The following is a 26026-nucleotide window of genomic DNA, read 5'->3' on the forward strand; positions in this document are numbered from 1 at the left end:
CCCCCCCTCCCTCCGTCGGTACCGACTCACCCGACACCACCAAGCCGCAGGGAGGGACGCCCCCGCCGACTGGAGGATTGGTTCCCGGGCCGGCGGCGATGCCCCCCCGGTAGCTCGGGCCCCTGGTCGGGTGTTTGTGAGTGTTTCTATGTGGGAGAAGGAGGAGGAGGAGGAAGAAGAAGCAGCGATTTGTCTTCTCGGCTGGTCTCCCCCCGGCTCTACATGTTCCCCGCACTGAGGAGACGGAAGAGGAGCCGTAGCCACCCCCCCTCCCGGCCCGGATTATAGTCTCTCGCCACAGCGGCCTCGGCCTCCCCTTGGATTCAGACGCCGATTCGCCCAGGTAAATTCCTGCTCTTTATTTCGGCGGCGGCGGCGGCGGCGGCGGCGGCGGCGCCAGCGCCAGGTCCTCAGCGTCTCTCCTCCTCGCTCCCCTCCCCGCCGTTTCCTTAGCGGCCCCACGTCTCCTCCACGGGCGAGTCTAGAGTTCGCTCCTCTCTGGTGGCAGCCGCCCTGGGTGGCGGTGGTTTTGTGCCCGCTCCCGGCTGGCTCCGGTGGCGGGGACGGGGCTCCTGCCGGGCGGCCGGGGAGGCGTAGGCCCGGCGGAGAGTGCAGGCCGCGGGCCAGCGGAATCTACTTGAGCTCGGGGATTAGGAGAGCTCCGGGCTGAGCGGAGCTACTGCTGGTCGGTGACAGGCCTCGCCCGGGAGAGGAGCCGTAGCTAGTGAGGAGGCGGAAACAATACAACTAACAGCAAATGTGCCCTGATCGTCCCCATATTTACAACTTTCCTGGTCCGGGAGTGGGGAACGTCCCAGTGAAACAAACAACCCCCCTTCTTCCCCCTGTGACCCCATGAAGGGAGGAAGTAGTTTCAGTTAGTGAGACAAATGTAAATACTCAGACACGGATCCTGTGGTAATTCTTTCCCGGTGTAAAACTTGTTTGGATGTTGGAAAGTTAATAAAGACTCGGTTTCTTCCGCCCCCCCCTTTTTTTTTTAAAGAATTAAACCGTCCACATGAATATTTCATAGAGAAAACCTTCCTGTGGTAGACGCTGCAGAAGCCCCCCTCCCCCAAGAGCGTTTATGTTGTTGTTTGACAGTGTGTGCTGCACATGGACTTTTTATTCAGACCAGTCTAAAGTACTTGACAGGTTTGCCCTGCCACTTTATATTGGTATTCGTTATATAAGGACAATTTTGAACGACTCTACGTAAAACACTCAGGCACTTCCTGATTTCGAGGTGGGGAAACATACAAAGAATTCTGAATGTTCTGAGAACTGGGCCGAGAGGCAGGGAAAACCGATTTTCTCGAACAGGAGAGAAATTAAGTTACGTTTCAAATCTCTGTGAGGTTAAAAAAAATGTAGAAGGTGCCATCCTTTCATGTCAGGGCAGATCTTCTCGAGGTCCCAGGATTGCCATTGGCTGTTTGTGCCCATGATGTTTGACTGTGTAATGAGAGAGGTGTCATTTTAATAGGTCAAATGTATTTGTAAATGCTGGAGAAAAAGATCAGTTCTGTGTTAACGAATTATAGTCCAGGAATAAGTTAGGTGCTTCAAGCTGGCTTCTGGAGGCGTTGGTGACCTCAGTTGCTAGAAGGGAAAGCAACCAATTCAAAAGTCCCCTAGTCGTACAGATTGCTAAAAAATAAGTGTACCTGGGTTAGACTGTTTTGATACTTTGTCTCATAGTCACTGGAGGAAAACTTTCATTGGTTAGAATGAAGCAACGCCGCTCCACAAAGTCCGGTGTTTCACTAGTGGGTGTTACATTAGTTCGAATTTTTTGGGTCTCATTAAATTATTGTCGTGAAATAAGTAACTTTTCTGAAGGCTATTTTTGAGTTTAACATTCTGCTTAAAATAAATGGCTTCCCATTTCCCCCAAACGTATGGATAAATGTTTAAAAGACTGAAGTTAATATAGCTGTCACGTACTAGGCATGTTTTTAATGCTATAAATCCGTGTAGTAGTCAGTAGCGTGTCCGTGATTTGTATTGGTCAGGGAGCAGTTTGAATTTTAAAAAGCCTGAAGCTCCTGCTGAGCCCCAATCCCGGCCTCCCTCCCTCCCACTAATCTCCCATTCCTGTCTTTGTGCTGCCTGCTCCTGTTAGACACTGTTTGCTACAGGGCCTCAAGCCTACTCTGGGTGGGGGGCATGCGGCCCGGCTATATGGAGGGGGGGGGATAGAGAGGGAGGAACATTTCACTTAAGAAACCAGAGAATTTGGGGTAGGGGGGCTTCCCATATAAATGTTTTATAGATCCTTATATGTTCCTGCGATTGTCTTTACAACTTTTATTTAAATAACATACTGAGAGGTAGGTGTAGGGATGAGCACATTTCTACTGAAGGTAATGGAAGAATAGTTCTCCTTGCTTAGTTTTCATCAATAGAAGCAACTTATTTTTTAGAGTTTTGTAGTTAAAGGGAGCTTTCTCACACGTATGTTTGAATTAGTGTGTTAAGTGTGTTTACGTGATTCATCTTTTTCCTTGTGACTTTGGGACTAAAGTGAATTGCTATTTAGTAATCTGTAAATAGTATAATTTATGTGATAACTTGCATTAAGATAGCATAATCATTTCTTTAAAGTGTACTGAAATTTATTTTTGGTTTGGTCCAGACCAATTGAACAAGCTTTTCTAAGAGAAAAACATTCTAGGAAGCAAATAAAACCTAAATTCAAACTTTTGATTTTCGATAATTTAGTTGGACGGAATAACTTGTTTTTCCTTAGAGATTATGAAGAGTATACTCTACGTTCCCTGTGTTGATTGAGACAGTCACTAGTAGCTAAACTTGTATTTCCATTTTTTTTAATCAGTGAAAGGAGAGAATCATAGGTATTAAAGTAATTTTATAGTTTAGTTATATTATTTGGAGAAAGGTTTGCTGACATACCTAAAAAAAATTTCAACAGTCTGGTTTGTTATTGCTCTTGAGTCTACAGTTACCTACAACTTAACAATTGTTACTAGAAAACAGTTTTAAAGTAAAGTCTTATATAAATTAAGTGACTGTCAAATGTTAAATGCTTAACTATGTTTGGTATTTTGAGAAGAAAGAGAACATAGGAGCTTACTTTTGAAAGTCATTCAGTAATTAAAGGTTTGAACTTGTGCTGGAGATTATTATAATATTGTCTTCCTTTAAAAAAAGTTTAAAAAAAGTTGTATTTGGAAGAAAGATTGTCTATTTGAGATCTCTAGGGAATAAAAGTGAAAGTTTTCAGTCTGGTAAGGCTTTTTTTTTTTTGGTAGTGATCATTATTAAATTTAAAAAAGAATATGATCAAAGCTATACAAGTCAAACATGAAATTTTTTTATTTGAAACTGGACTATTCAATTAAAAAACATGTATTTTCTAAAGCATCTTAAATTAATTTCATATTTAATTTTTTCATACCAAGCTGCCATCAAACTGCCTAGAAACAGTTGAACCCATCTGTGTTATATTTTGACATACCCTATTGTGGTATTTTTACTCTCTATTTAGATGTAAAAATTAAACAAGCATAAATGAAAAGTAGAGTTTGAGTTTTATATAGTACCTTTAATATTCCATATCCCATTGGTTACTACTAAAAGCATGATTTGTAAGTAACTTTGAAATTTTAAACTAATGAACATTTCCGTTTTATGTGTATGATTGGAAGACTGAAGTAATAATTAGTTTTCAAAAAATGTAACTTCTGTTCATCACACTTATTTGCCATAAAATGTGTAGGAAATTGCTGACTAGGAACTTTACAGAAGCCTGGTGATTAACTGTTTGGTAGGAGATATCTATTTTAATATTTGGAGCAAACCAAGATGGCTTTGTTGTTAACTTATGGTTTTATATAGCATTTCACATCATTTAAAAATATTTTTAAGTAAAGTGCTTCCTTTTTGTAGCAGTTGTCATTTGTAATTATTCTTTGTATTTTTATACTGGTCTTGTTTCAAGGTGACCTGAGTTCATTTGTAAGCTCATTTCCCTGTTAGAGAAGTGACCAGTATGATTTTCATTTTTTGATGAAAAACTTGACACCCAGAGGTCACCTGATTTATTTAGTGAGTAGTGTGTGCTCAAGTAGTGAGTCAGTGGGGGAATCAGGATTCTTAACTAGTTTTTTATTAGATTATGTTGCTTTAAGAAAAGTATAAACAAGGTGTTGCTCATTGCTGGCCCTGATTTTCAGTTATCGTAGTCCAAGGTGCTTTTCCTTCATCTTTTAGAGAGATATGATGCCTGTCTCTTAGTTATATTTTCCTACTATGAAAATGGTACTTTAGAGTAGACCTCTTGTATATTTGGTAACTGAACAATTGAGTTTATTTATACATGTCTCTCCTAAGAAATGCAAGTGAACTAGCCACACACACACACACACACACACACACAGTAAACAATGACAAATGAAAGTTTTGTTTTCTAAATTCCATTTAAAAAAATTAGTACCATGGAATTTTAGTGCTTCTAGTTGATTAAAAGCAATTTAAAAAATTGCTTTTTTGGTCATGTTCATTATAATGTTAAATAAAAGGCATTTTCTGGGATCAGAATTTTTTGCCCAAGCAAGTTAAATTATTATTTAAATAATAAAAGTACTTTCAAACAGTTTAGATACTTCTCTAGTATACTCTTTTGTTTTGGTATAAACCTGGCATCAGTTTTAATGAATGAGGTTTTCTCAGATTACATTAAGGTTTAGGCATATTATTCTGTACCCCCAAAGTGATAATTTTGGGAGCAATTATTTATATAGTGTTGCTAACTAGATAAGACTTTGAGGACTTATTATTTGGCAGGCATTGTGTAAAGTACATCTCCATAATATTACCTCATTTAATTCTTCAAACAAGCTCAATAAATAGATTTAGAAACAGAGACTGTGAAGGTTGGAAAACTACCCATTGTTTTGTAATTAGTAAATGATTAATTTGACTTATATTTTTCTTTAGCATTTAAGAGTCTTCATTTCCATTTTTTGTGAAATCATTATATTTTGATTGCTCTGTCATTGTAAACCTCAGACAACTAAAATAGAATTGAGACTATTTTTTATGTAACATTATTGTAATCAACAAATCTTTACAATGTGTTTTAAATTTGAGTTTGTTAAGCAGTCTGTTTTTTTACTGTACAATTTTTTAGATGTAATTGAAATTATTTGTCAAGGCATCTATTTTTGGAAAGAAAAAGCTCAGTTTTAGAGAGTGATTTCATTCATAGAAATGTCTATGACCACTTGTAGTATAGTGGATGAACCTATAAAGTAGTATGACTGATTTCTGATTTTTTAAAAATTCTGATATTTATATAGCCAATAAATATTCTTTCAAACCATCACAACTTGGCAAGTTGTGCATTCCTCAGAGCTGCTGCCATTATATATATATATATATATATATATACATATTATGTATATATAATAATCTGAGAGGAATTACTTTAGTAATTATCTTTAGAGTCTTTGAAATAGTCTCCTGCTCTTAATGGCAACTATATTTTCGGGCATAATTTGAATTTTAGAGAAAGTAAAATGTAATCTAGAAGTTTAGGAAAATGAAAATTTAGTAAGATTTTTGTGCATGTCTGGCACAGTATTGAGTGCTTTATATGTACTATTTTGAGTGATTTCCATGTGTCAAAAATTGTACCAGTGCTTTATATAGATTTTCTCAGTTTTTCCAGATTTATTGCAAGTTTGGTTGTCATTATTATCTTTATTTGCTTGAGAAAGTTGTGGTATACAAAGATTAAGTGACTTGTTTATGCTCACCCAGCTAATAAGTAGAAGAAAGAAGAGAAAGGTCTCCAGAGTTGATGCTTTACCATCAGTGTGAACCCCTATACCCTGTATGGTGATTTGAACCTCTGAACTACCCATTGAGATGGTGTTGGTCTCGTTTTTTACAGACAAGGAAATTGAAGCTAATCTATCCAGAGGGACAAATCTATTAAGTATTACAGATAGAATTTCAATCCAGATATGTCTTAATTCTTCCATTTTTATTCTTTTCCATTCATCTACCCTGAATCTTTCAAGGTTTATGATAAAATTTTTGATAAAATGGTTAGCCTTGGTTGTAAGTAGTGAGTCTTGAGTAGCTTATAAAGACATCCTAAAGATAATTTTGAAGAGGAATTCTAAAATGTCTTGATTAGTTGTAACATAGCTTATTGGATTAATCTTTTAAAAAAAACTTTACAACAAATATAGTTTAACCAACATATAAAGTTTGTGTACAAATTTATGTATTTAAATAAAATGCCAGTTTTTTTTTTAAAGATTTATTTATTTGTGCATACAGAACTGGGGTGCAGGCCAGAGGCTGAGGGGCGGTGAGAGGCTTCACCAGAGTGGGGAACAGAACAGGCAGATCTACGAAGTACACTGCTGAGGGGAGCAGCGGGCAGGTCAGGAGAGGTCTGCCACGCCATGTGGTCACCTCCGGGGCAGGCCGGAATCGAACTCATGCTGAAGCGGCTTTAGATTCTCAGTGCAGTGCTTTAACCCGCTGTACCACCAGGGAGGGCCTAAAATGCCAGTTTTTAACTATATGCATGCTGTGTCTTTGCAAGAGCTTTTGAAATTAGGGAAAGCCCTTTTGTGATTCTTATTTTTTATAGAAAAATTATAAGCATTAGTATTCTCAGCATTAGGGTTCACACTAATTTATGTAGTTAATTTTTTTTTTATCTTACACACCTGTAATGTGTCATTTAACATGAACATACCAAACTCTTGAAAGTTTTGTGTGTATTTGCCTTTGGCAGAAAGGAAAGTTTTGTCAGTATGCAAAACCATGAAACTAGCAGCACTATTTATTAAAATAATTTTTCAACTTTAACCTCTCCTGAGAAATTCAGAAGCAGTTACATAATTTTGAAATGCTGTATTCCTTATTATTAGAGTTAACATATTTGAGTCATTTCTACTTTCTCAATTCTTAATCTTGTGCAAATGAAGTGCCTGCTTATTTAAAAAGCTTATTGATTCGATATCCCTTAAAACTTATCAGTGCTTGAAACACTGAATTATTAAAACTCAAAACTATAGTTTACTCTAAGAATATGTATCTAGTTCTTATATTTGCAAACAAAAGTGTTCTTGAAATTAAACCTACCAAGGACATACATCACAGAGTTATCTCTAAACTGCTAGTTTGCAATCCTTTTGAGATTTTAAAACCAGTTTTTGGTTGTCTTCATGTGTGATTTTGTTTTTCCTTGGTAATGACCACATTGAAATTTTACATGGATGTAAATTGGCATAACTTCTTTTTAAAACTAATCTTAAAAAATTAATCCACATGAAATAGTGTTTGTTTCCAGAGCTCTGCCTATGCCTCAGAAAACTCTTAAGTTTGAAAGTTGAAATTGTAATGGCCTAAAAGTTAGTTCTATGACTCGTTTCCTTTGAGAAAAGAAATTGGAATCCAGTTGCTGTAACTTAATCTACTTTCAGATTATCCTTAAAGACATACATACTTTTAATTTAACTATCTGTTCACCCTATTGTTTTAGCTTTTTTTCTTATTTTTTTTTTCCTTCTCTGTCAGTGTCTACTCAGTCGTTACCTCCCTTTGAGCAAATTTTTACTTAGATTAATGTAGGTGGTAGGATTTACACTATGTATATAGTGTTGCTGTGTGTTACTTTCTTTGTTGAAACCTCAAACAGTTTGAAAGGCCTCAGAGTCTGAGATCTTTATAAATCTAAATATTGCTGGTGACAAATCATTGATATTAACTGCAGTAATATACATTTGTATAGCAATTCTAATTTTTCTGTAGATATGCATTACTTATCAGAACATTAGTTCAAGGACTATAATTTTTGTTTAATGAAGAAACAAAAGCATTATCTTTCTCTCTCTTTTTTTTTTTTTCCAATTATTTATTTTTGCATTAAGGGGTATAGGCCAGGGGTGTAGGCCAGCAGTGCAGGGGGGTGAGTGGATTCACTAGAGACAGGGTGGGGAGCAGACAGGCAGATTTACTGAAATACACTGCTAAGGGGAGCAGTGGGCATGATAAAGAGAGGTCTGCTCTGTCATATGTGGGTCAGATCCTTGGCTGGGGATCAAACAACTCAGGCCTTAGGATGATAGCAACTGACACTTGACTCCTAGGCCACAGGGAGGCCCAGCATGACTTTTTGTGAAATTCGCTCTGGTCATTGCATTTCATGGAGTTTGTCATCTTATTGTATCTCCTGATAAAATAATTTTTTCCTGTTTTTCAGCTGTAGTAAATCAACTTTATGTAAGCAAAGAGACAGTATTTTTTCATCTTTGTCATTTACATCATCATAGTACTTGTTGTACATTGTAGGGTTCACTACATTTTTTTTTTTTTGAACTAATAATTAGGACTGAGCTGTGTGATATTTCTTAAACTATATTGCTAAATCTAAGTCACAAATGCAATTTTAATTTTAAGAATTGTGTTCATTTTAAAATACACTTTTCTTGACTATAAATATTGTCCTCGACTGTTACTGCTTTTTGGGGTAAGAACAGTTTACTTATATACTTTCCTAACAATATATATGTAATTTAACTTGTATATGAGGGTAATCAAATGAAAAACAACCCTTTTCAGCTGTTAGTGGAGATTGTAAAGTATAGGTAGGTTTTTTTTTTGTGTGTTGACCTCTTTGGTGATGAAATTGGGAGTAAGATATAGGAGTTGACTGATAGAGGGAGGTCACCTAAATACTTTCCCTGTTTTATGTTTGGGTGTTGTAGTTTTTATTTTTTATTTTTTGCTAACTTAAATAGTATGTAAAATAGCAATGTAGCTAAGTTAGCTGTACAGAGAAATACATTATAGGACATGAAAATGCTATTCAACTAGAATAGTGATATGATGACTAAATTTTTTTATTTAAAGTCTATTTGGGCATAGTGTAACTCTCTGTGTACAGGTTGATGAGTTTTGAAAAACCTATACAGTATCATACCCACCACCCAATCAAGACGTAGAATATTTCTGTTTCCTCCAAAACTTCCCTTATGTTCCTTTGTAATCTGTTTCCTACCTCTACTCCTGCCTTTGCCAGTAAGATCTAATTTCTGTCCCTATAATTGTCTTTTCTAGAATGTCATATAAATGGAATCACACAGCATTGTAGGCTCTTGCATCTGGCTTTCTTTCACTTAGCATAAGATTTTTGATATTTATCCACGTTGTTGCACTTGAAGTAATTTGTTGGTCATTGAATTTTTAAATTGAATTTATATAATCTCTGATTTTTGTGCGATTCTGTCGAAAAAGGCAGTTTTAAGACAGTTCTCTCAGATCCTCAGTTGTTTTATTATTAGACACAATTTTAGTTGTTCATTTTTACTCTTCACAATAAAAATATTTTAATTGACATTATTATTAAGTGGTATTTATTTATATTAATTAATGCTCTCAGGTTAGCTCATTTACCAAGTGGGTAGACATTACCCTCTTTTTCATCATAATTAAAGTAGATAACTGTTACATATTTTTAGTATATAGTAAATAGTAAATGGAACAAGAAATAAGGAATGATACAATAACACCAAATATTTAGTTTATATTTGCTTAAAGTTTAATGTATACTGTTTATACTAAAAATAGAGCATAGGTCATAGTGAAGAGCAATCATTGCCTACCCTTTTAATGCTTAGCATTAGAGAAGCAGTACTAATTGATAGTTGGGGCAGACCATGAAAAAAGGGTCATTTTCTGATCATTTTACTTGACCACATTTTTTGTTTTTTCTTACTGTCTTTTTAAAGTTGTTTTCGCTCTCCCTTGGGTTCAGGTATATCAGTCTCCTTCATCTGTGTATTTCACCTCTCATTTGTAGACTCTTGATAGTTTTTCCTCTTCTACTTATCCCTCAAACATTGGTATTCCCAAGGTGGTTCTTCTGCCTTTATTCTGTTCCTATTGATCTTATCTCTCTGCACATGAGTTCTTACTTGCTTTTCTACCTTTATGCTGATGGCTGAAACATCTATCTACAGAATATATTTCTCTCCTGGGAAAATATAGCTGTCTTCCAAACATCTCCTAATGTCCCACAAATACAGTAAATTCAAAAGTAGATAAATCTGAATTCATCCCTCAATCCTTCACTACTCTTACTTCTCTCCCACCCAAGAAGAAAACTTCATACAAATGTGTGAATTAGATTGTTAATGTTTCCACCATCAACTAGAAACTTGGTTGTAGTGCTTGATTCTTCTCCTTTATTGTATCTCCAGTTAAGTTACTCACCCATTTCTGACATAACGTGTATTTAAGTATCACTTGAGTCTACCCGTTTTCAGAGTGGGTGTGAATATATAGCTTACCAGATAGAAGAGATCCTGATATTTTAAGAAAGATATAGAGGTAATTGTAAAAAAAAAAAAAAAAGTATCCAATGTTAGGATACTTTTTTTGCTCATTTGCTTGGACTTTGGTATTTAAAATTAAGCTGTAATCTTCAGGGGCTTTCTTGCTTTATATCTTAAATGCCACTATCTTCTGGACATATTTCCATCTAGAATCTAGGACAGTTGACTAGTTTGAACTCAGTTTCATCTTTCTATACATTACTTTTACAGTAATACATTCCATGCATATGTTCATTCATTTTAATACTCTGTGTATTATGTATTCAGGAGCAGGGTCTGAATTGAGAAGAAAATGGGAACGTAGGTGGAAAAGTAAATAAAGGATTTTTTGATTGATTCTCCTGTAGAATCAAACAAGTTCACTTGAGTAACATTTTCAGTTTTTGTTGCAAACAACAGAGAAATAAAGAAACAGATGCAGTAGGATCTCATATAGTGCAGTTGGTAGGCATGCGAACATTTTAATGAGGAGTCAGATAATTTGTAACTGTTAAGTGTTTGTGAGTTTGGAAATTACTGCTCATGGTTTTGTCTCCTTTATTTCTCAATTTGATCAAAAGGATCTACTTAGAGTTAGTGGTTTTTTGTTTTGTTTTGTTTAGTTTTGTTTAAGATTTATTTATAGGGAACTGGGGTACAGGCTAGAGGTGCAGGGGCAGTGAGAGAATTCACCAGAGAGAGTGGGGAGCAGAATAGGCAGATTGACACAAAGTACACTGCTGAGGGGAGCAGCAGGTCAGACAGGAGAGGTCTGCTGTGCCATGTGGGTCAGCTCCTTGGCTGGGGATGGAACTCATGCTGAGATGGCTGCAGTGCTACAGAATGCTGTGCTATAACCCATTGCGCCACCAGGGAGGGAGGGTGGGCCCGCCTGGCCTAGTTAGTGATTTTAATAAACCTGAGCATTCTCTTGTAATACTCTCTTGAAAAAAAAAAGGAAACATTTACTTCATTGTATTGAGTGTTATAAAGGAATAATAGATGCTATATTTTGCTCTAGTGCTAATTACCGTATTTTCTAGAAAATGAGGTAAAGTCAAAGGCACTTTATTAAGGCCGAAGCGAGTACCCTGTCTTGTTAATGTGTCTTGGTAGTGACTTTCACAAGTAAGCAATAAATAATTGTTGAATAAATCAATTTGTGTAGTTCAGTTTTGGAATCTAGGTATGACAGAAGCGGGGTGCAGCTTGCTTAGATACTGAGCGTGTTTGATAGATGAAAGGAAACATAAAGTTCATAAAAGGTAGGACAGCATTTAAAGCAAAAAAAAAAGGTTGTAATTTTTTAAATTATTTAGACGATTAGTTTTGTTTAGCTGGATAGAGGAAAATATATGTATAGAGAAGTGTTCTGTGTTTTGTTTTTTACATTTTTATTCACATCCCATCTCTGCTTCTGATTTCAGTTATTACCTCTAGACTTTCATTCTTGCTTCTTGGGGACAAATTGGTATGCTCAGAGCTATAATGACTTGCATAATCTAAACATACATATTAGAAATTGGGAGGTTTTGGTGGGGAAAGGAGGGAGGTATTACAGTCCTTCAGTCTTTTTCGATTATTGATTGTAGTGTGTCTCAAAGTGCCATTGAATGTCATAATTATCAGATGAGGGGGCCAGAAAACTACAAACTAGTATGATTTACAACTTGCAATGAAGTTCACTATCTAAATCTCTTAAAATGCTACTACCTAGCTCAAACTATATTGCTTACACTAATTCCATGGTTTCAGTGTCAACTGTAAGATAACTACCAAAATCTTAATGTTTACAAAAATTTCACAGCTTGGCAACTGCCCAGTTTTTGAGGACCAAAGCTACTTAGGGTTTTTTGGTATGTTTAAATAAATTGTGAATTTTAGAACTTAAAATTTTCAAGAACCTCAAAGTTAAAGTATTTTCTTAGTTTTTTTTTCCCACTTACAGAAGGAAAATACTACATGCTATTTGGAAAACAGGAAAAATATCTATTATCTCAAATTTTGTTTTCCCAACTTAAGTTTTTAATAAAAATACTTAATTTTAATTATGGTTAAATATATATTTGTGGTCATAGTCATTCTCAAGATTTTAAGGTTGTATGATAAAATTGTTTCCTCATTTCCTATACTATGTTCATAGTTACTTAGAATGTTCATTCATTTTTTTTTTCCAGCTGATGACTGATACATTTTCTTAGTCATTGTACTATTTGACATTTCATATGCTTTCACTCTGTATAAAAATGAGGCAGTGAAATATCTTTCTGTCTACAGCTTTTTTCTCTTTGGGGTGCTTTCTTCAACTAGACTAGATTTTTATAAGTGGAAGTTGGACCAAAAACTTTGAGCATTTTTACAATTATCTTAATGATTTCCAAAAAAAATAGTTTTACCTTTCTTTAATCTTTATAGTCATTCATGTCTTAATTCATTCAATAAATGCACTTTCCCCCATATAGGTGCGTATTTCCTATTATAATTATTCTTAAATTATTTGAATGCTCTTCCTCCCCCCACCCCCCATTTGTGGCTATGCTCTCTTCAGTATACTTTTGAACTTTTTTTTTTAAAGATTGATTTATTTATGCATACATGAGCTGGGGTGTAGGCCAGAGGTGTGGAGGGTGAGAGGATTCACCAGACAGAGTGGGGAGCAGAATAGACTGCTCTACTGAAAATATGCTGCTGAGTGGAGCAGTGGGTGAAACAGGTGAGGTCTGCTCCACCGTATGGATGGCTTCCTGGTTGGGGATTGAACTAGTGCTTTAGTGGCTGAGGATAGCTTCAGACTGCTGGGTCTTAACCCCTTGTACCACCAGGGGGACCCAGGGCTTTTCAACCTGGGATTATCATTAGTATAGAATCTAATCTAGTTACCAGCCAAGTGACATTTAGACCAGTTATAAAATATATTCCTCAGAATGTATGATTTTTATGAATTAATGAAAACAGAAATCAAAGAATAAAAAGAAATCTAGATAAATGAAAGAAGAGAGTAATTCCTAGAGATACAGTTGAAGAGTTATAAAAGTAAGGGTTCATAGATCCTTTATCTGCAGGGGAAAAACTGGTAGGAAGATTGTAGTTTAGAACATACTAAAAGGAAAAGTTCACTAATGTGATATTTACATGGCCATGACCTCACATTCATTCTGTTATTTTCCAAACATTGTTTCCTCTGTTTCAGGAACTATCTGGCATTAGAAATTATAAAATAAAATTTGAGACTTGGCTTCAATGATCTCAGTCGAAAGTGGACAGAAAATCAAAGATTATGTCACATTATCAAGGTTAACAGTACAATAGGAGCACTGAGGATGGATCACCTAATTTATACTATAAGTAGTATGTAAATTTAATTTCATGTTGAAGGCCATTAGTTAGATTTTTGAGCTTGTGGCTGGAAAAGAAGTATACTGAGAAGGTTTGAAGCTACAAGAGTGACAGAGGGTTCATGTAAGAAGGAATGCATATATACCTTTAAGAATACATTTTAATTTAAAAGCATGGGAATAAAGAAACTTAGTAATGAAGTATATTTTATATTTAAAAAATATTTTGACAGGAATTAGATAGCAAGCAAATGATGCCAATTGATAAAGTCATTAACGAACACAGACTGTGGAGGTCATCTGAAACAAATACTAAGGAGTTAGCATGAGTATTATTTGGTGTTGATATGTAGGCAGATGGGTAAAGGAGAATGAAAAAGTGAAGGATGTCTTTTTGATTCACAGGTTTCACATGTGGACCTGGGATATGCTTGGTTTGGTCACTAAAATCAGAAATATAAGAGACAGTTATAAGAATTGCACAGTGGGTAGGAGGAAGGAGGTGATGATACAGTTTGAGGAATGTCGAGATTAGCTGACCTATAGTATAGTCAGATGTATGATGGATATGGGAACATAAACACTTAAGATTCCGAAGCTCTCAGAGTTCAGAAGACATTAGATTTATCTTTGACAAAGTACATTAATTACGAGTTGGACTAATAGAGGATTATTTCATGAGGAAGCTAAATCTTTGTAGATTTTTGAAAAGGAAATATAAGTGTAACTTTAAAACTGTGTTGAAATCCAAGGATTCTTATTACCCCAAGTGAGACTATCCAAGGTAACAAATTAATTTATTAATCTAATTCTGGTGTAAATTCAAATTAAAATTAACATAAAGCTTTTAAAATCAGTATAAGTAAATGAGTTGCCCACATATGAATAAGAATACAGTATACCAAACATTGTATACTCTTCATATTCTGGATGGAATGGACTGTTGGGAATTATTTGAAAATTACTTTCAAGGCTGACCTAGAAAATTGAAATTCTCTAATAGTATGGTTAAACTGTATGGTAGATACTATGTGATTTTTTTTTTTTTAAGATTTATTTGTACATACAGAACTGGGGTACAGGCCCAGAGGCTCAGAGGCGGTGAGAGGCTTCATCAGAGACAGAGTGGGGAGCAGAACAGGCAGATCTACGAAGTACACTGCTGAGGGGAGCAGCGGGCGGGTCAGGAGAGGTCTGCCAGGCCATGTGGTCACCTCCCGGCAGGCGGGAATCGAACTCTTACAGAAGTGACTTTAGCTTCTCAGTGCAGTGCTTTAACCCACTGCACCACCAGGGAGGGCCAGTGTGGTGGTTGTTTTTAAAATCTTACTTGGTTTAAATTTTCAGAAATACTTTTTTTTAATTTTAAAAATTTACTTATTTATGCATATATGAACTGAGGTACAGGCCAGAGGTACGGCAGTTAAGAGGATTCACCAGAGACAGAATGGGGAGTTGAACAGGTGGCTTGACTAAAATATACTGCTGAGGGGAGCAGGGGGTTAGACAGGAGAGATCTGCTGTGCCAGTGGCATATGGGTTATCTCCCTGGCTAGGGGGTCTAATTTGCTGCAGAGGCTATGTATAGCTTCTAATGCTGTGCTTTAACCCCTTGTGCCACCAGGAAGGCCCCAATAATACCACTTTTTGCTGAGGCCTTGTTTTCTAGTCCATTGACAATATTACTATCAATAAAGAGAACGTTCTTGTAGGATTTTCTATTGTACAGGTCTTTTCCTAGGGCCTTCCTGGTATATTTTTTCTATCCAGCTTAATCTGAATACCGCTTCTTTAGTTTTATACTGAACTGTACATGATTGATCTTGTAGTGAAAATGATGTTAGTTTATTCATGAGAGTATTATCTTTACAAATAGGATTAAAAATCTACTTTTAAAATAATTAAATTAAAAATGGCAATTGCTTTGTTAAAAGAATATCAGGAATAAATTATAAAGGAATCAGGCTGATTCATCAAAAATAATTGGTCAGGTGTCATAATGTCAAAATGAAAATTAATGCTTTCCTAGGATCTAAGTATAGTTAAGCAAAAGCATTTTCTTTGTTTTATATTTTTTCTTTGAGAGGGAGCATGTCAGAATCACCTAGGGATTTTTTTCAAACTATAACCCCCTTCTGGAGATTTAAGGTAAGTCTCTAAGTTTCTCTTTTAGCTAGCTAGTCCCTTAGGATTTTAATATTTTCACAAGAATTAGTTGAATAATTACCTGTGTTCAGTTATGAGTTCTAGACATTTGATGCTGGGACTTTTGTTTCAACTTCTCTCCTACTAGATTTTACTTGGCTACCTAAATGATTCCTTTGTGTTTTTTTTTCCTATTATGTATAGCACATCTACTTTTTTCTGTTCTGTATAGTAGAAAAACATCGTCTCTTGAGTCATAAAGAAGCAAGGAACCATGGCCTACAGAATTATTAGTGAATTAGAATTAAAAGCAGATTAGAGAGAACTGTTGAGTTCTGAAGAATGGAAGAGATACTGGAAAAGTTCGAGTAGAATCAAAGAAAGAAGTTTGAGTAGGAGGTACTGTAAATTAATTAGACAAAAGAATTGGAGAGAAAATTGAAGTTAAAAATATCAAATACAGGACCCTCCCTGGTGGTGCAATGGGTTAGGACATAGACTGCAAGCGAGCTGCAGCCACTTCAGTGTGTGTTCGATCCCCAGCCCTGGAGGGGACCACATGGTGTGGCAGACCTCTCCTGACCCGCCTGCTGCTCCCCTCAGCACTGTACTTCATCGACCTGCCTGTTCTGCTCCCACTCTGTCTCTGGTGAATCCTCTCACAGCCCCTGCACCTCTGGCTTGTACCCCAGTTCTGTATAAATAAATAAATAAATCTTTAAAAACATATCAAATATAAATTAGTAATAAAAAATTTTAGAATAAAAGTTGAAATAGTGAACGGACTAATCTTTTCCTACAGGTGCCTTATGTTTAAAAAGTTTGCTCAGAAATCATTTTGCACTGTAAATGTTACAGCTTAAGAATAATATATAAAATGCTTTAAATTGTGACATACTCTTGCTATTAAGTCCTCAGTGTTTTTATTAGTTGACAGCTACCTCTTTCTTTATGAATTGGTGAACACATATACTTTTCAAGCATATGTCTAATGAAAGTTTGCTAATTTGTGACATTTATAGTGATTTTGGGAAGGAAGATACTTCATAAGCAAAGAAAGTGTAATCAAATCAATTCAGATTCATCTGGTTTTGAAATATAATTATTCCTTCATAAGGCAACTTGGGTGTATACCACAGATGAAGCATCGCAGATAATTACTCTGTGTTGCAAGTTTTTTATTTGGCTCATCTGTCATATCTCAAATTAATTGTGTTATCCAAGGTGTTGTACTGTTGTTGTACTGTACTTTTTCATGCTACAATTTATTTTTTTGTCATTTTTCCCATTATTTGTATTACCCACTCAGATAATAAACTCTATAAGGGGATAAAATGCCTGTGGCACCCAGTAGTGTCTTTTTTGGAGCAGGCTTTTAGCAAGTGTTTGTGGATAGCTTTTGTGGCTTAACTAGTTTGAAAAGTTTTAGAAATTATCTGACATTCTTACCGATCATAACATTCATTCTTTTAAAATGCACAGTGATGGAAATCAGTGTGGTTTTAGTATATTAACAAAATTATGTAACCATCAACACTGTTTTCAGAACATTTATTACCCTATCTCCAATAACCTTTAGTTAGGAGTCACTCCACATTCTTTCCAGCCTTTGGCAACCACTTATCTTCTGTTGCTATGGATTCCCTTATTCATGTAAGTGGAATCATACAATGCAGCCTTTTGTATCTGACTTCTTTCCCTTGGTCATCTTATTATATGTTAGCACTTCATTTCTTTTTATGACCAAATAATTTTCCATTGTATGGATATGCCACATTTTACTTAACCATTTGCCAGTTGATAGACATTGTATTGTTTTCATCCCTGGCCTGTTAACATATATGCTGCTGTAAACAGTCATGTACAAGTTTCTGTATGAGAATGTATTTTCAGTGCCCTGGCAGGTACATAGGATTGGAATTTCTAGTCATGTACTAATTCTTATGTATAACTCAGAAATTGTCAGTTTTCCCAAAAGGGTACATGGATTTCTACATATCCTTTAATAATATTGGAGGGCTATACTTTTCTCTTGTTACTGTCTGAATATAGGCATCTAATGGATATACAGTGACATCTCATTGTGGCTTTGATTTGTATCTCCCCAGTAACTATGATATTGAGCAGTTTTTTCATTTGCTTATTGGTCATTTGTGTATCTTCTCTGCAGAAATACTCAAATCTTTTGCCCATTTTAGAATGGGTCATTTTTTAATTCTTAATGTTAAATGGTTTTCATCTATTTTGATAAAGTTCCTTGATAGATATATGATTTGCAAATATTTTCTCATTTTTATGAGTTTTCTTTTCAGTTACTTGATAGTGTCCTTTGAAATACAAAGGCTTTTCATTTTGATGATGTCTGATTTACCTGAGGTTTTTTTCCCTTTGTGTTCCTTGTACCTTTGATATCATATTTAAAAAACCATTGCCTAATCTCAGGTCATTAAACTTTATTCCTATGTATAATTTTAACTTATACATTTAAGTCTCTGATCTATTTTGAGTTAATTTTTGTGTGTGATGTGAGGGTAGGACACCAGCTTCGTTCTTACTTTTTTAGCTGGTTGTCCCATACCTATTTGTGGTACAGTCTCTCTCCTTCCATCAGTGAATGATCTTGAAGCCGTTGTCAAAAATCAATTGAATGTAAATATTAGAGTTTGTTTCTGGACTCTCATTTGTATTTCATTAATCTATTTGTCTGACCTTATACTGGTATCACACTGCCTGAATTACCGTAACTTGTAGAATGTTTGAAAATGGGAAGTGTAAGTGCTCCAACTTTGTTCTTTTTCAAGATTGTTTTGGTATTCTGGATCCTTTAGCATTTTCTTACGAAGTTAAGGATCAGCTTGCCTATTTCTGTGTAATTAGCAGCTGCAATTTTGATAGTGATTTCATCCAATCTGTTAATTTGTGTAGCACTTTCACATTAATAGATTAAATGTTCCCATTCATGAGCATGGGCATATCTATTCCTTTTTTTTAAATACCTGATTTATTTCAATAATTTTTATATAGTTTTCAGTGTACAGATGTTGCACTTAAATTTGTTCCTGAACATTTTATTCTTCTTGATACTGCAGTAAATAGCAGATAAAGCATACTTACAGTAGTTGTATGATAAGTTGTTTCTATTTGTCCAGTGATGCTGCTCTGTTTTTTTTTTTACAAAAAAAATAATAATACATGAACTTATGAAAGTGAAATTAGACAGCTCAGAAGAAATTTATGGCCAGTTTATGCCAGAATTTGTTGATTAGTGCTGTCTAACAGTAGTTAAGGGTTAAAACTGAAGAATTTGTGGCCCAGGATTTTAAACAATGTGCTTTACCTCTGGTAAAGACCATCTCCAGTGTTTGTTGCAGAAATAAACAAATGCTTATTTAATTATGTGTATATATGGATGCAGAATCAATTCTGTTGGTTAGGCATTTCTGAAATCTTCATTTTCTTCGGGTCAAGTGATTTTCAATAGTACATCTGTAAAGCTTGATTTGCAAGGTAGGGAGTACGAGTGAGAAAGTAACGACTAAGCAGGTTAAGGGGGGGATTAGGAAATGAGGAAAGAGAGGCAAGGAAGCAAGATTAGTAATTTGCATTTTGTGCAGCCATTATTAGGATTTTAGTAGATATATTTACAGATTAGAAGTAAAAAAAGAAATAGTGATAATGGAATATTTTTCAAGCTCAAAATTTTTTTTTTTTTTTTAAATCTGAACCACAATTTAACTAAAAGGCCACTGTCACTAGAAATTAGGAAAATGAACAGGTATACCTTAGCTTATGACATGTGCTGTTGAATAACAAAAATTAAGTAAAGTACTGTAAAGGTGTACTTAATGAATTTTATCTTCCATTCTCATTACTTATATTATCACTGCTCTTTAGGTATGAGAATAGTTATAAAGATAGGTAGGAAACATTTAAAAAATGTATTTATCAAAAGCATTTTTTATGTTTCCACTATTATACTTAATACACCTGTGAAAAAACCCTTTGGGCTAGATATTATATGCACTTCATTGACTAGGAAATTGAAGTTTAGGAAAAGAATTTTAACCCAAGTTTTTCTGATTCTAAAAACCTAGTTTTGAGCTCTTAATTGCTATACGATTTCACTTCCTTGAACTCTTAATTGCTATACGATTTCACTTCCTTTGAGGCTCTTATATTCACTTTGCTTATATTAGTATAATACACCTTAGATTCTTAAACTGTAAGAAATAAGACTTACAGAATTTTAAGTAAATTTAAGTTAAAAAGAAAAATTTTTTTTTTGAAGTAAAAATTTTTACTTCAAAAAAAATCACATTTTGGGCCCTCTCTGATGGCGCAACAGGTTAAAGCACAATAACCAGAAGGTATCACAGCCACTGATGCATGAGTTCAATCTCCAGCCAGGGAATTGACCCACATACCACTGCTCCCCATTCTGTCTCTGATGAATCCTCTCAACTCCCTCACCTTTGGCCTGTACACCAGTTCTGTATGCATACATAAATATATCTTTAAAAAAAATTCAGAAAGTCTCTCTAAGAAAATCACATTTTATTTTTGGAAATCAAGTAAAATATTTATTGTCAATTCTTCTAAATGTTGCTATCTTACCTACTGTGGTTTCAGAATTTTCCTTGGTGTTTTCACTTTGAAAAGTTGACCGAGGAAGTGCTAAGACAACTCCTTGAGTAATTTTAGGGATAAAATTTACAACTTTAAAGAGAGATTGTGTAAAATTTGAAGAGTGAAATAACTTAAATTTTCTGTGGTGAGGATTTTTCTTTTACCTTAGGTCTTACCAGCATTAAAAAAGAAAAAGCATATAATGTAATTATATGTAATTGACTTATAGATATTAAACCATTTGAATTTTGTTTTCTTAATTGAACCTCTGTGGAAGTCTTGTGTGTTGTGCTTTTCTTTAGGGAATTTCACATTGAGTGAACACCTTTGTATTGAGTTCAGCTTATTGAATTTTGGACATTTGGTTTTTGTAAGAGAAAATTTAACTTAAAGAAATCATCTAAACTTTGGATGGTGTTGTGCCCATTTAAAAGTCAATTTTTGAATAGGTTTAAAATAAAGTATTGCTTCCAAAATCTTGAGTTCCTGACTTTGTTAATTTTAAGTCTCAGCTACCCTTCCTGTGATTATTTATTTCTTCACTTCAGAGCACCTCATTTTTCTTTTTCACTTATCAATATCTACAAATCTCTTTATTCCATTCAGAACATCCCTTAAAAAAAAAAAGGATATATTTATTCCTACAGAACTGGTGTCTGTACCCCAGAGGTGCAGGGGCGGTGAGAGGCTTCATCAGAGACAGAGTGGGGAGCAGAACAGGCAGATCGATGACGGACATTGCTGAGAGGAGCAGCGGGTGAGACAGGAGAGGTCTGCAGTGCCATGTGGGTCACCTCTGGGGTGGGGGATCCAACTTGCACTGAAGCAGCTGCAGCCAGCTTGCAGTGCTGTGTCCTAATGTGCCACCAGGGAGGGCTCCAGAACATCCCTTTCAGTGTATATATCAACTTTCTATTTTTTAATTCTTGTTTTTATAATTTTAGGCCCAAAGCTAGTTAATTAAGGTTTTCTGGTTGAGTTACTGAATATTATTTCATGAGTACACCTATAGAGTTTAAAATCTTCATAATACTCAGATATAATCAATCCTTGGATTGTATTATCAGAGACATGTCTGCTGAATTTAGATACTGTTTTCACTCCTCTTTTTAGGAGATTATTCTGATGGACATGGGGTACTTAATGCTTAGTGAGTAATAACATAATCATTAATACTTTGCTTATAGAATCTAGAAGCTGTGAACAGAAAGAAGTCCTTCCTGTTCCTTTTTTTTTTTTATGATTTAGAAAGTAAGAATTCTTTACTAAAACTTGTTTTCCTTTCCCCTGGAGGAACCACTGCACTAACATTTTTAATTGCATTTTCCCCAGCAATAATGATGAATAATAATAGCTAATATTTTTGTGTAACTGGTTTGGATTTTTTTTTTTGAGTTGGCTATTTTTAATATTACATTATTTAATCCTCACTACAGTCTTATGAGGTTTATGTTATATTTAATATTCCCACCACATAATTTTAAAAAATGATGGTTTAGGAAGAATGTTGACCCACCAAGGGATAAGGGAAGAAAATCCCATAAGCAATTCAAAATTGATACATTTAAAATGAACACATACTTTCCCTAAATTCAGTTAGATGCCACGCTTTCTGAGGTCAGTAACTTTTATGTTTATTGCTTAATTCCTATTCCTAACACAGAATTTGAGTTATTGCAGTAGTACCAGACATATGGTATATTATTCCCTTTTTAAAATAAGTAAGTAAACTTTTGAGAGGCTGATTCATTAGCTTTAGCCATGAACTTTCTGGATGGAATCCATACAAGTCTCATTTGCATTTCATAACTTTCTCTTTTTCCTTGGACTACCATTTCTATATTTGGCAGGGTACCTGGGAAGTTCCCATTCATTCTTCAAGTTCCAACATTATTTTTTTTTTTTTTAACTGTGAAGCCTCCTTTTCTCTTTTAAGCAAGATTTGTTGTTCTCGTATACTTTTTTTAACCTTTACTATAATACCTATCATACCACACTGTAATTTTCTTCTTCCCCTAAGCTGGGAATCCTTCATAGATCTGGAGAAGGGACTATGGCATGCTGTGTTTTGTTCATCTTAATCAAATACATCCTAAGTATACATTTATTGGTATTTGTTCACCAAATGTTTATACTGAAAGAATTTATAAAAACAAACTAAAAAACAGATTTGTAGGTGAATGTTAAGGTACTTAGTTCATTGTCCACCCTGAATCACTGTCATTTGCTTTGTGATTTTAGTCTGCTTCTTAGATCATGAGAAATCATTTGTGAGGTTGATTTCTTTCAGAAATATCAATAATTGAGGGAATGCTATACCATATCTAGATTATTATTTTGTTCTTTTAAAGATGTCTGGCTTATAAAAGATGCAGTCACACACCAGACATGTATAGGTGAGCAAGTTATTTAAGGAGCTGAGTACAGAAAGAAACAGCTTAGTTTAAATTCTAGGGTCCTTAGTGAAAAGTATAAATTAGAACTGTATTTACTGTTAATACATAACACATTGCATAGGATTGTTTATGAGATTCAGTAAAGGAGATTTCTTTCTGCAAAAGGAATTTAAGCTGTTGATATACTGTAAATTAAATAATTAAGTTTTTCGAAACGGGCTTAGTTATCTGTTGCTATATATGTTGCCCCAAATTTAGCAACTTAAACAGCAAACATTATTCACAATTCCTGTGGGCCAGAAATCTTAACTGCTTAAGCTTAACTGAGCACTTGCTGAACTCCAGTTTCTCATAAAGCTGTAGTTTTCCTACTTACTGTCAGTGAGGTCTGCAATGTTCATTAGGCTCAACTGGCAAAGAATCTGCTTCTAAGCCTGCTCATTGTCTGTTGGGTGGCTACAGGCCCTTGGTGGTTGTTGGCTGGGTATGTGAGTTCACTGTCAGTGTGGACCTTGCTCTACAGCAGAAGATACTGCAGTTCTTTTCCCCTTTACTGTGGTAAGAGAGATTACTCAGAATAGCACAATAGTCTCTGTAATTTAATCTCACTTTGATGTGCCATCACTTTTGCTGTATTCTGTTTGAAGTACAAGTCTAGATTTGGTCCACACTCAAGAGAAGATGACACAAGGTTATATATAAGTGCTAGGAGGGAAATCATCATTGGGGACCATTTAGAGGCTGCTTACCACAGTTATAGATTTAGATTTAGTGTAAGGGGTTGAGTGTTTGCAAAAATGAAAAAAATTGAGTAAATTTAAGTGCAGGGAGCAAGTTGAGGTTTGCTTTTTTTTTTTTTTTTCCCTAAACATGCTTTTAATACATAAAAGCCCAAAAATTACTAGTCAGGAACAGAAATATGTAGTTTGTCAGGGGTTCATTGGAAAAGGAAATGAGTGATTATGAATAATTTGTTAAAGTAAATATTGCAAATATTGCTGCAAAGTGTGTGCTTATGTTTAAATTCACTCCATGCTATGCATTTCTTACTTCTGGGTTGGTGTGATACAAGTGTTGATTTTCTTTTTTTTTGTCTGTTTGAGGGAGATTTGCTTCTGCAAATCTCGGTTAAGTAGAAAAACCTATGGTTTAGATTGGACTTGAGTAGGAAATAACATTGTTAAATTTAGTTTTTCTTGTGTGAGGAGGACAGTTTCCTCTGTCTCTCTCGTTCCTTAGTCAGTTTTTTGTTGTTGTTGTTTATGTAGAAGAACTGGGGTATGTCTCAGATGTGCAGTGGGAGAGAGAGCATTCACCAGGGACAGAGTGGGGGAACAGAACAGGTGGATCTACTGAAGCACACTGCTGAGAGGAGCAGCAGGTGAGATAGGAGAGGTCTGCTGTGCCTCATGTGGGTTAGCTTCCTAGCTAGGGTTGGAACTCTGGCCACAGCGGGTGGTGATAGCACTGAGACTTAACCCTTAGGCCACCAGGGAGACCCTTCTCCATAATTAGTATTAATAAAGAATGTATTTGATATTTAAAGACATCTTTAAAACTTGAGAGGCAAATAAAATATTTTGATGATGCCTGTTTCTAAACTATTTTTTGCTTTAATAAGGTTCCAGTGAAAATTTCATTGTGATATAGAGGAAATTGGAATGTTTCATAATTTATACAAAAAATAAGAAAATTTTGAAAAATACGGATTAACGGAAATAGAAAACTAATAACCTCACTATATGTTAAACATTAAGTGACAATAGCTAAAAAATCATACACGGTATACTGTGGTAGATAAATTGGAGAGACAAATATCCTTAAAATAAATCCTGTTACTCTGTCTCTGCTAATTAAATATGCAAATCAGAATCATTCTGTATCTAATATGTAGTATATAACATGTGATAAATATACATTTAAGACTTCCCAAAACAATTTTAAATAATGATAGTAGTAATGTTAATATAATGACATCTTGGGACTCTCTGTTTTAAGACTAATTTGAACACGAATGTATTTTATATTAAGGATAATCTTGGGAAATGCTTACTTGATTCTTCACCTTGTTAAAATCACTGTTACCTTTATTAGCCTATTCACTAAGAATGCAGTAGCTTTTAAAAACATTTCTGCCTGTGTTCTTTGAATCAATGAATATAGAAACTTGGTGGCTTCAAGGGACAGTAAGAGGATTCACCAGAGACAAAGTGGGGAGCAGAACAAGTATATTGACAAAGTACATAGCTGAGGGGAGCAGCATGCAAGAGAGGAGAGGTCTGCCGCACCATATGGGTCTCCTCCCTGTCTGGGGAATCCAGCTGCAGTGGCTGGGGTCACTTCATTGTGCTTTGCTTTAACCCATTGCATCACTAGGGTGGTCCCAAGTAGGTGATTTCTTTGGGAAACTAAGATAGCAAGGAACCGAGGTGCTACCTGAGTCTCCTCCATTCAATTTTAGGTTTCACTCTAGAGGGAAATCTCTTTATACTGGTAAAATGATACAGAAGTTAAGTCTTCAGTCTCAGTGTTCATAGCCCAGAAGGATGTCTAGTACCCTTTACAAAACTGTAACTTTATCATGGCCGTAAGGTTATTTTTTGAACCTGACTAGCCCTCCAAGATAATAATCTTTTAATATAGTATCCTCTCTTTTCTTAAAAAAAAATCTGTTTAGCTGTCTGAATTCTGACAGCAGTGGTTTTGAAATGTTGCTAGATTATTGAACTCATCTGGAGGGTGATTAAAATCTTGATTCCCAGCCTTTATTACTGACAGTGAAATCAGTATTTCCAGGTATCACCTGTAAGACGAAAATACTTGTTCAAAGTTTTCTAGGTGATTCAAGTATGTAGTCAAATTTAAGAAACCTTTTTAAAAAGCAGATTGTGACTATAGATATGGGATAGGATCCTAGTGTCTGAACTTCTAATTCCCTTGTTCCCTCAAAAGAGTGGGGAACAGAACTGGCAGATTGACTTAAATACACTACTGAGGGGAGCAGCCTGTGAGACAGGAGAGGTCTGCTGTGCCATGTGGGTTAGCGCTCAGGCTGCAAATGAACTTGTGCTATAGTGCTCCCAATAGCTTCATAGTGCTGTGAGATTTAACCACGTGCATCACCAATGAGGCCCCATGCAATGCCTTTATTCAAAAG

General features: G+C 35.3%; 1 protein-coding gene across 2 annotated transcripts in view; it reads left to right on the forward strand.

Annotated features, from left to right (window-relative positions):
• NIPBL (Nipped-B homolog (Drosophila)) overlaps positions 1 to 26026 on the forward strand; it is a 163869-nt gene continuing 137843 nt past the window's right edge. For both annotated transcript variants that reach the window (XM_004678099.1, XM_012721861.1), the window contains exon 1: positions 1 to 343. The gene's annotated coding sequence lies outside the window, so the exon portion shown is untranslated. The remainder of the gene's footprint in view (positions 344 to 26026) is intronic.

Source organism: Condylura cristata, unplaced genomic scaffold (genome assembly GCF_000260355.1).
Source record: "Condylura cristata isolate star-nosed mole 26May11 unplaced genomic scaffold, ConCri1.0 scaffold00007, whole genome shotgun sequence".
Taxonomy (NCBI): domain Eukaryota; kingdom Metazoa; phylum Chordata; class Mammalia; order Eulipotyphla; family Talpidae; genus Condylura; species Condylura cristata.